This window comes from Dermochelys coriacea, chromosome 9 (genome assembly GCF_009764565.3).
Source record: "Dermochelys coriacea isolate rDerCor1 chromosome 9, rDerCor1.pri.v4, whole genome shotgun sequence".
NCBI lineage: Eukaryota > Metazoa > Chordata > Testudines > Dermochelyidae > Dermochelys > Dermochelys coriacea.
Genome location: NC_050076.1, coordinates 6,728,840 through 6,739,230, shown reverse-complemented (window position 1 = coordinate 6,739,230; position 10,391 = coordinate 6,728,840).

Sequence of the window (10,391 nt, the reverse complement as noted above, 5' to 3'; positions counted from 1 at the left end):
GAAACCTGCAATTACTGGAAATGAGGTGTGCATGAAAGGAACAGCTGAAAGTGGACACGGCTTCCCATCACCTGTGTTGTTAGGGCTGCAGCTCGCTGGGCTCTGAACCAGCCTTGTTCTCAGCTGTGCATTTCATTCTCCTGTTGACTTTTTTGGCAGAAAAAAAAGTCTGGCCTCTCTCAGTCTCCTGAATATTGTCCTCCACGGCCCAATTGTGGGACTTAGGGATCATAATGAACAGTGCCCTGTAGCTTCAGGCTCCAGAACAGACACAGCTGAGAGAGAGAGAGAGAGGAGGCAGGTGAATCAGGTGTCCTGGGGAGAGATTTGCATCCATCTACAAGGAGAGTGAAAGACCATTACTCAGCCAGGGCAAAATTCCCACAGTGTACGCACTATAGGGGTAGGGCTAGGGATACGAGTGGTTCTGTCAGGCATGGGGAATCTAGGCCGCACTGCCACTCCCGTAGACAGCTGTAACTTAGAGAGACCCCCAGGCTGCTCTAAATTACACCAGACCAGGGAGTTGCAAAGGTGGATTAAAGCCACCCTTGTCCTTCTGCCCACAGGGTTACAAGTCCCGCATTGCATGTCCAAGAGGTGCAGCGTGGAATCTCAGCCCTGGGTTCTAATTCCAGCTCTGCCACTGAGAAAAAATGTGATCTAGGGCAAGTGACTTCTCTGCACTCTCTTCATTGTCCCCATCTGCAGTATGGGGAGGATGGTGATACCACTCCAGCTTCCGAGGGGATTGCAGGGGTTCATTGATGTTTATAAAGTGCTTTGCGATCCGCAGGTGGAAGGTGCTGCAGAAGTCCAAAGCATTGTTGTTACCAGCTGTTGTTGCTTGGTCTAGCCCCAGCCAGAGCACTTCCTCTCTCTGAGAATGACAAGGCCTTGGACCACACTCAGTTCCGGAGACCGATTCTCCAAACAAACCCAATCCAGCACCAGCCAAATGAACGAATTAGAGTTTAATTCACCATTCCACCATTTCATTCAGATATTAGCCCAGATCTGCTCCCATCCTGCAGTTGGTGAGAGTTCAGATCCGGGATTTGGTTTGGCCTGTTATAGACAGGAGGGGACAGTCACCAAATCCGGATTCTGAGCCAGGCTTCCCCAGGCTGACTGTCCTATTCGGGCAATAGCTCCAGCTTATCCCCAAGTGTAATATTATGTTTCCTCAGGGTCCAGCTGATGGTTGCTGAGGTTTTCATTTAGTGTGTGATGTATCTGGCCCGCTGCACGATTAACCTCACTGAGCTTCCATCATCCGTCAATGGCTCGTACACTGAATCGTTGGTACACTAAGTGGAAGGGGCCGTTTTAGGTCTCTTAAAAATAGATCTCTTTGAGAGGTAACTAAACAGCGTCTGGTTATATAAAATACTAATGGTTATTGGCAGATCCCTAATTTGTCTTGTTGCATCGTATATCGGGGCTTAAGGACCTGCTGATGCTACTTGGGAAACGTTACTGAGTCACAACCCAGCTCCTCGAGCCATCCCTCCTCCGTTATTACTCAGGGCTGGCTGCTGAGGGCTTGGAGTCTGTTTGCTGACTCTGACATCATAATCCCCTCTTTGTGATCTCACACTTATTGCCATGGCAACAGGAGCTGGAGACAAGGACTGCAATTTTTCACCAATCGGTTTTGCACAATTTCACTTGCATGTCCAATTTTGATCCCCCTCTCCCCACACACACACACTTTCAGGGACTGATAATAATGCACAAGTCAGAATAGAATCTAGTTCACTCTCCCAGGGCTGTCTTGGCTCCGCAGGGTTATCCAGGAGCCTCTCTGTGCCTCAGTTTCCTATCAGTAAAATGGGGATAACTGCCCTGCCTCTCAGGGGTGTGGAGGTACCAACTAACATCTAGGAGGTACCAACATGCTACGGCGAGGGGGGTGTCTAGAAATTGTGGACGTATTCTGGCGTAGCTGGGCTGTCAGGCTCTTTACCTCTCTCCCTGCATTTGTGAGGGTTTGTCTGCCTGGCAGCGGCATGTCTCTTTGTTCTTCAGCCTCGATCCCATGTGCTTAGAGGCAGGAGATGACGTGCATGCAGATATTCTGGGAGCCCCCTCAGTCTCTCCGGGACGAAGCTTTGCGGTGGAGTTCATGCACCGTGTTTTCTCTGCAGCAAGAGAAACCTCTGGGAATGAATCCCTCACCTGCAGCGAGACTGGATCTTCCACCAAAGCCTCTGAGGGAAGCTGCTTCCTTCACCCTCTTAATAGCCAACCCCTAAGCTCATCCCCCCTCCCCGCACAAAACAACCCACGCCAATGAGGGGCCCAGGGCAGAACAACCCGGGGCTCTGGCTCGCTTTGCTAGGCTGGTCTGTGTTGGCTGCGGCGCTGAGCCGGGCTGGACGCCACATGGATGCTGGGCCAGGTGGTCAGGCTGCTGGGCGAACGGTGCATCGTGGATTGGGACCAGTCCAAAGAATCAAATGGTAGTAGCTCATCAGCTAGATTAACCACAGTGGTCCCATTGGCAACGCTGCTGCTGATCTGATAGCACCTGGGACACGCTGGCTGGTCTGTTTCCGAACAGTAATGTTGCAGGGGCCGGTGCTGGATGCCAGGGTTCAGCCCCGCTCAGGATCAGGCCCTCGGTGTGCAGTGTGATTCCCCTCCTCCCCGCATCGGTGTCTCCATCAACTGGGCCCATTTTCCTGTCCTAAAGGCTGAGCACACCCCCTGGAAATCAGCAGGGAGAGAACTAGAAGCAATGTGGGTAGGGGGTTTCCACAAGATTGAGCCCCTGGCCAAGGCCCAAGGCTGCCAGCAGCATGACGAAAGCAGAGGTGCTCCTGCCTGGCCCATAGACTGGGTCCTGCAAACAACTCCAGTCTCTTCAACCTGGGCTGGGGAGGACTTCGCCTCCAGCAGTCGTACCGGGCCGTCCCGCACCCACAACGGCATTGCATTGCCATGGCCTCATGTGGCCCCCAGCACTATTCCAGACATGGTGTTGGGTCCCATCTTCAGGGTGACCCTGGAGACACTGGGTGGTGGGGAGGGGGTCCCAAAGCTGATCTCATCCACCCCCAGCTAGGAGGCACGAGGGAGTTAAACATGACTCCTGGAGGCAAAGCTTCCAGACCAGCCTGCCACAGGGCTGTCAGCAGGAGCTGAAGGGGATGGGAGGGGATGAGAGGAAGGAGAAAGCCTAGCGATGAGAGCTGGCCCTTAGATCCTCCATCCATCTCCCAGTGCCAAGGCCGACGTGTTCCCCCTCATTTTCTAGTCTTCCCTCCAGTCTAGTTTCCAGGCTCCCAAGGGATGAGGCTTCCAGAGGCCCAGACCATGCCCTGGGAAATGTGTTGTTGGGAGCCATCATGCCCAGCTGCGAGATGGGACCGAACAGGCCTCTCCCGTCCCGGAGACTTTGCCTGCTCGGCCCCAGGCAGAATGGGCATCTGCTGGGGAATCAGACCAGTGGGACTGGCGGCAGCCCAGAGCTTTGAGCCGTCTCATCTTCTCTTCCCAGGCCTGCTGCTAAAGGTGCTAGGCTGCTCCCAGCACCAGGAATTAGCCTGACGGATACAGGGCATGGATCAGCCCCAGTCTCTTCAGTGGGGAGAAATTCCCGGATCTAGGTCTCCGCAGAGTCTGAATTGGTGCATCTGAGCCAGAGCTCGGAGAGGGTCCCGATCCAGGCAGCTCTCACAGCAGCAGTAAGTCCTCCAGGAGGGGGGCACAGGTAGGTCAGGAGATGTGCTAGAGGGAGCCAGAGGGAGCTGCAGATCATTATCTAGCCCCTCCGGCTGCACTGTGGGCTCACCGTGCTGCCACTTGGACTTTCCCACAGGGTGCGGTAGGGGGCACCGGGGTTACCGGTAGGTTGATGCGGGAGATGCTGGGCGCTCACATGCAATGCTGATGAGCAGGGTCTAAAACCCGATAGAGAATAGACTTGAAAGACAGAGGGTTTAATAGGCTTGATCCCCCAGCCCTGGAGCTGTCTCCAGGGGGGCTCCCTTGTAGCCGGGCCCAGATTACCTTCACTCTGTTTGCTAAGCACCGACGCATCGCCTGGAACACTGTGGGGGAACACTGAGGGAACTGGGATTGTTTAGTGTGCAGAAGAGAGGAATGAGGGGGGATTTGATAGCTGCTTTCAACTACCTGAAAGGGGGTTCCAAAAAGATGGATCTCGGCTGTTCTCAGTGGTGGTAGATGACAGAACAAGGAGTAATGGTCTCAAGTTGCAGTGGGGGAGGTTTAGGTTGGATATTAGGAAAAACTTGTTCACTAGGGGGGTGGTGAAGCACGGGAATGGGTTACCTAGGGAGGTGGTGGAATCTCCTTCCTTTGAGGTTTTTAAGGCCCAGCTCAACAAAGCCCTGGCTGGGATGATGTAGTTGGGGTTGGTCCTGCTTTGAGCAGGGGGTTGGACTAGATGCCCTCCTGAGGTCCCTTCCAACCCTGATATTCTAGGATTCTATGATGTGCAGCTCAGCTCGCTCTGCCCTGCGCCATGTGCTTCCTTGCAACGGGATGCAGCAGAGCCAGCTGCTGTCGCGTCCCCCGTGCAGTGGGATTCCTGCAGAGCCTGACTCCCCTCTGCCCCAGTAAATCTCTGCCAGCCCTGTCCTGGGGTTTCCCATCTCCCCACCCACCCTGTGCAATCGGCATCTGGATCTAACCGCCTGCCCCGGCCGTTGGCACCAGCCCGTGGGAATCCAGCCCACAGCTCCAGCTTTCCAGGGCTGGGCTCCTTCTGTCTGCGCCAAGTGCTCTGTTGGCCTTGCCTTTTGCTGAGCTTGCGGCTCCTGCTCTGGGCTGGGCTCCTTCCCTCGTGGCCTGCCCAGAAGGGGGCTGGTTTGCTGGGGGGCAGCACGACATCAGGCTCTATAATTAGATCCCACCCTGCCAATCCCAGCCTTTCCCACCATGGGCTGTGGCTGGTGCTGGGACAGCGAGACAGTGCCACTTGCAAATTCTCTGCTTCAGAGCAATAGCAGAATCTTGGCATCTTCTCCAAGGCACAGAGGGCTCTGCCCAGGGCCCCCTTCCCTCCCCTGCTCTCCTGCTGTCATGCCCCAGGCTGGCAGGGAAACACCATTGAAACCAGCAGGGCTCCCACCCGATCAGCAACTCCCAACCACTCCTCAAGTCCTGCATGTTACAGTGGCTCATCGCCACGTGGGAACTGGAACAAGAATCAAGGAGGCGCCCCCTGGTGTCCAGCCAGACAACAGCTGGTGACACCCCCAACGTGGCTAGCTGCTTCAAGAGCCCCCTTAGCCCTGTATTATTGCCCCTCCTCTGCCCCCCGTGTGGTGTCTGGTGGAGAGGCGTGCGGAGCCACCCGCTCTGTTTGCAGACATTGCCTGGCCCCTGCCTGGAGCTGCTGTCTGCCATGTGCTCCCCGTACTGGCTTCCAGGTGTGTGCGTGTTAGGGGCGTTGGTTATGCTGCAGTGTGAATTTCTAAATGGATCAGGACCTGGGGGTGTACTTTAACCCTGGAGAAAGGGCTAATCTTTGCGATAAGGGCCATTTTGCCCCAGTATTTGCTCTGCTAATGATTCGCTGTTGGCACTTTGCCACTTACTGCTGGGGGTGTAGCAGAAGCTCAGCTGGGTGTGGGGGGAGCTGGGCTGGCCGTTCGCCAGCTCCCTCCTCCGCTGCGGGCCTGAAGCTGCTATGCATGGATTGATCGCAAGGCACTCACTGAACTCTCCTTACCAAAGTGCTCAGCACTCTGCTCGGCTCTGGTAGGGAAGGCAAAGTGCACAATAATCCGCGGTGGAGTCCCTCGTGGACGATGTTCCGTGCCGCTGATTACTGTGCTCAGCGCTGAGATGTTGCTATAGATTGAGCGTGGCGAGATGGACAGCTGAGAGAGCGATGCCCAAGGAGGGTCAGATCCAACCAGCTGCTTAACCTGGGGCCAGGCAGCTCCACACTGGGCCACACCCAATCTAATGACTTAAGTACCAGTGCAAGCTGTACTATTATTTCCAACTATAGATCCATTCACCTTTGAGATCTGCAGGCCCCACTTACAGCTCCATCAACACACTGGAAGTGGAGTGGATCCAGTTCTACCCAAGATATTCAGGCCTGAGACTCAGTTACTCTGTTCCTGCGCTGAGGCACTTATCTGGTCCCCATTGTCATTTAGAGCAGCCTTGGGGCTTCTCTACATCACTTTCTTCATCCTGTGGGCCGTGGGAGGCACAGAACGACCATGGTACAGTGCACTCTAGTGTGCCCTAAATGGGGTGGGGAGGGAGCAGGAGCAAGGCCGGGGATGAGCTCTGCATAGGGGCAATTCTCAGGGCTGTTTCCACCCACATTAGGGCTCCCTTTACGCTGCCAGAATGGCCCATTGACTGAGAACTGGGCCCACTGATTGTGGGTCTGCCTCTGCCCTGTTCTCCTTGCCCCTGGCCTGGGTGAACTTGTCCCGATAACTTTATTTAGCAGTGGGGCAGCAGGGGGAGAGGGGCAGGCAATGCCTGGTGCGTGGCCTGGAACATCTCGCTGAGGATTCTGGGCCAAGGCCACTTCCTGGGCTGTCCTGAGTCTCCGCAGCAAAGCTCCAGTTAGTTGCACCTACCTACTGCAATGTCTGTCGTGATAAGAGGCAGCTAGGATTCCCCGAAGCAATCTGGACTGAGTACCTGTGGGTGGCAGAAATCCCCTCATCCCAGGGGCTCTGTCCTGCCTTGGGCAGGATGCTCCCCTGCCGTGAGACCTGAGGCGCTCAGAGCCCGGCCTGTCAAAAACTTTATAGAAACAAATGGAACATTCTTTGTTTGGGCAGTGACTGTGCAAAACCTGCAGCCTTCGAAATGCTGATTGCTCCCCCCCACCCCGCTGCCTCTAGATTTGGGGAGATCCCTCTGGCTGGCTGCCCCGTTACAAAGACAAGTTGAAGTCCCCCTCGCCGCCATGCTATGAATGCGGCTGCTGATCGCAGTGGAAATCAGCGAGGGAGGCAGCGCTGTCCTGAGTGTGGCATTTCCCCGCCAGCCGCACGTGCTATCTCAGCTTCATCCCGGTCGTTCCGCGGGAAAAGGGCCACGTTTCTCCCCCCGCGGCACGGAGCTGTAATTGCGATCCGCTCTGACACGCTCTCCGTTCTGGGAATGCTGCTGCGGCTTTTACGTCTGGCCTGTTACCCCCCCCCCCCGGCCCTTACCATTCCGGCTCATCAAATTAAATCGCTCCCTTCTCACAGCTGGGCTGCTAATCATGGCCGAGGGCTTTGCCTTCTGTAGTGACCTGTCCAAGCGCTCGACAAACTCTGACCAATGCGGCGTTCCCACGGGGTTAGGTCAGTGAGACTCAGATGGAGGCTCGCGAGCTGCAAGAGGCTCCTAAATGTGTCTCCTGCGGCTCAATCCTAGGTTGCATGGACGGCACATGGTGATCCAGTTACAGCCATGGGACAGGGAACTAAACAATAAAGATCACTGCCTGCACAGATGGAACAAGAAACAGCAAAGAACTGGGTGGGAATTTGCTGATGAAAATAATGCTGATTAATTGAAAACAAAACTTCGCCGGCCAGGGCCGGACTGGGCAGATCTCCCGATTCAAAAAAAATTTTTAGAACAGTTTCAACATGGTCAGTGGGGTCCATTTTGACATTTTCTAAATAAAAAGTTTTGGGTTTTTTTGTTTGAAACTACTGTTTGTTTTGCAATTTGAGTGAATTTACACTAAAAAAAAAGAAAAGTTGAAATAGAAATGAACACTTTTGAAATTACGAGAATGAAACGTCTCGACTAGTGTGATCTATGTCAGTTTGGCTTATCGGGCTGTGAAAACTTTTAAAATTTCGACTTTTTGGTCCCCATTTGGGACTGGCAAAAAAATTCAAAAGCTCAAACTCTCCTAGGCCTGGAAATCTATTTCCTACCCTGCTCTATGGCCAGGCCCTTTCTGTAGCCCCTCACACCTGGCTGTGACAAGCTTGTGCACCTGGCCCCAGCCTGCTGGCTCTCCCTTCCTGGTTGGGCTAAGAGGGTGCAGAGCCCTTGTTTACACATGGCTCCATTGACTAATCTGATTGTCACATTGGGGTTGTTAATCATGACTCTGTGAGTGCAATTACTACTGTTAGCAGCTGTTTGCCTGCCCTCAGTAATGCCTTTGAAGATTGTTAAGTAAACAGAGCTGCAGATGACTTCTTAAACACTTTATAGGGCTGTGTCTATTATTCAGCTGGGCCAAAAAACCTTGGGGAGGAGGAGGGGAATGAATTGATCCCTGCACTTTCCCTCCAGTATGAACTTCCAGGGGAGAGGGTGCGGGGAGCAGGCACAGGGAGAAAGGGTGCAACTATGCAGCTCTGCCGGTGCTCCTCAATCCTGAACCGGGCCAAGCCCCCTGGCTACCCCAGCCCTGGGCTCTCCCCGCACACACAGCTCTGCTGGTGCTCCACAATCCCAAGTTGCAGCCCCCTGCCACCCTAGCCCTGGGTTCCCCCCCACCCCGGCTCTGCTGCTGCCCTTCAATCCTGATCCACAGCCCCTGCTATTCCAGACCAGGACCCCCTCCTCTCATCTGTTCAAATGTATCTCAGCCTTGACCTGCAACCCCCTACGTTCCCAGCCTTGGCCCAATGCACTGACTGACACCCACCCGTCCCCCTGCTCGTCCTGGTCCCCCATGACCCCTCTACTAGGGAAGCTGCACAGTGGAGCTGAGATCCATTTGCTGATGAAGGGCACAGGTTTGCCCTTGGCATCCTGCCATCTCAGACCTCTGCCGGTGAGACAGACAGCCCGCCCTTGGGCCTGAAATTATTTGCCTTCTCTTCCAACAATCTGCTCGTTCCCGTCTCATTTCCAGCCCGGGCGTTCTTTGTTCTCCGATGCTGCACACGGCTAGGGACCTGGCAGCGTGAGTGTCTCCGCGCCTGGCTGAGGCTGGCCCCTTCTGAAAGCAGCGGCTGAAGTGCGGTGGCTGGAATCTGTCACATCCGCGTCTCTCATGCCTGGCTGCAGCCCTTTGGTGGAAAGAGCAAAACGCTGCTGGGTTCCTCAATGCTCGGGGCGGGGACGCTGCTGAGATCTCCCGACACCCATGCAAATTGGGTGGCTGCTGCCCCCCCCCGCTCCCCAAAAACACTCGCGAAGCTACTTCCTTATCCACCTTCCGTCCCTCCTCGTTTGCCAGGATCCCTACAAACAATGGTTAGGCTGCTGAACTGCTGTGACCTCTGCTGATCACACTGATCAGTGCTGTCTGGCTGTTTTCTTCCCCTTCTCTGTCTGTCTGTCTCTACTGCTTGTCATTTGATTTATACTTAGAGCTCTCTGGGGCAGGGACTGTCTGTTCTGTGTTTGTACAGTGCCAGCACAATGGGGTCCTGGGCCATGCTACAGTAATATCCAGAATAAAAATAAATTACATGTCTGTGACCTCCTTGATTTCTCTAGCCCTGCTCTGTGTGGGGCAGCTGGCATTCAGTTTTCTGAGTCCTGCACCTTGTACAGGTGTTTCCCTTGCCTGTCTACAGGCAGCAGTTGCGAGGCAGCTGCTGTTTGGCCAGCTCCAGACTGTTGCAGAGGGACTCATTGCTCTCGTGTGGAGACTTTACATTTGTTCTTTCTGTCTTGTTTTCCATAATCTGAAATAAAGTCGCCCAGACTGAACACTGCATCTTCTGCTCTTGATGCTGGGGGGAAACATAACACTTTGCATCTCTTTAGAGTCCTGGGAAGGGCCCAGTCCTGCTCCCTTGAAATCACTAGGCGTTGTGCTGATTATTTCAATGGGAGCAGCCTTGGACGGTGTGTCTCTTCCTGCATTTGTCTAATGAGCAGACATTTGAGATGGGAGAGGCTTCTTAAACCTGAGTAAGGCCCGTGGTGCATGCAGTTTTTATTTTCTGTGTCCTGTGCCTTTACATTTCTAAGCTCTCTGCCTGTGGCAGAGACAGTGGCCATTTTGTCTCCAGAGTGGGCGTGGCACGTGGCAATGAGATGCACACACTGTGCTCTCTCCCCCACAGATTTGACTTCAGTTCTTTTCTGTTGTTTTCCTTAACCTCAAACAAAAGCCACTTTGAGTGCGATCACGTGGCTGCTCTCTGGGCATGGAATAGATTAGGCCCTATCCAGCCCAGTCACCTGGCAACTTTTCCCCAGGCCACAGAACTTGCCCGTGGCCCCAGGTTTTGTACATTCAGTTTAGGGGTCAAGCCAGGCCAGGACCTAAGGGGCCCCATGTGGTGACTCAGGGCACCGCAGGCTGTATTAGCCAGTCCGGGAGCTAGTCTGGATTCTCAGCAGCAGAGTCCTGGCTCTTCTCTGTGGTGGGTTCACAGTGACGACCAGGGTGGGGGAACCTTTCCCCTGGCCCTCAGCCCTCGCCCACACACAGGCAGCCAGGGGCTGGGAAGTCTGTGTTT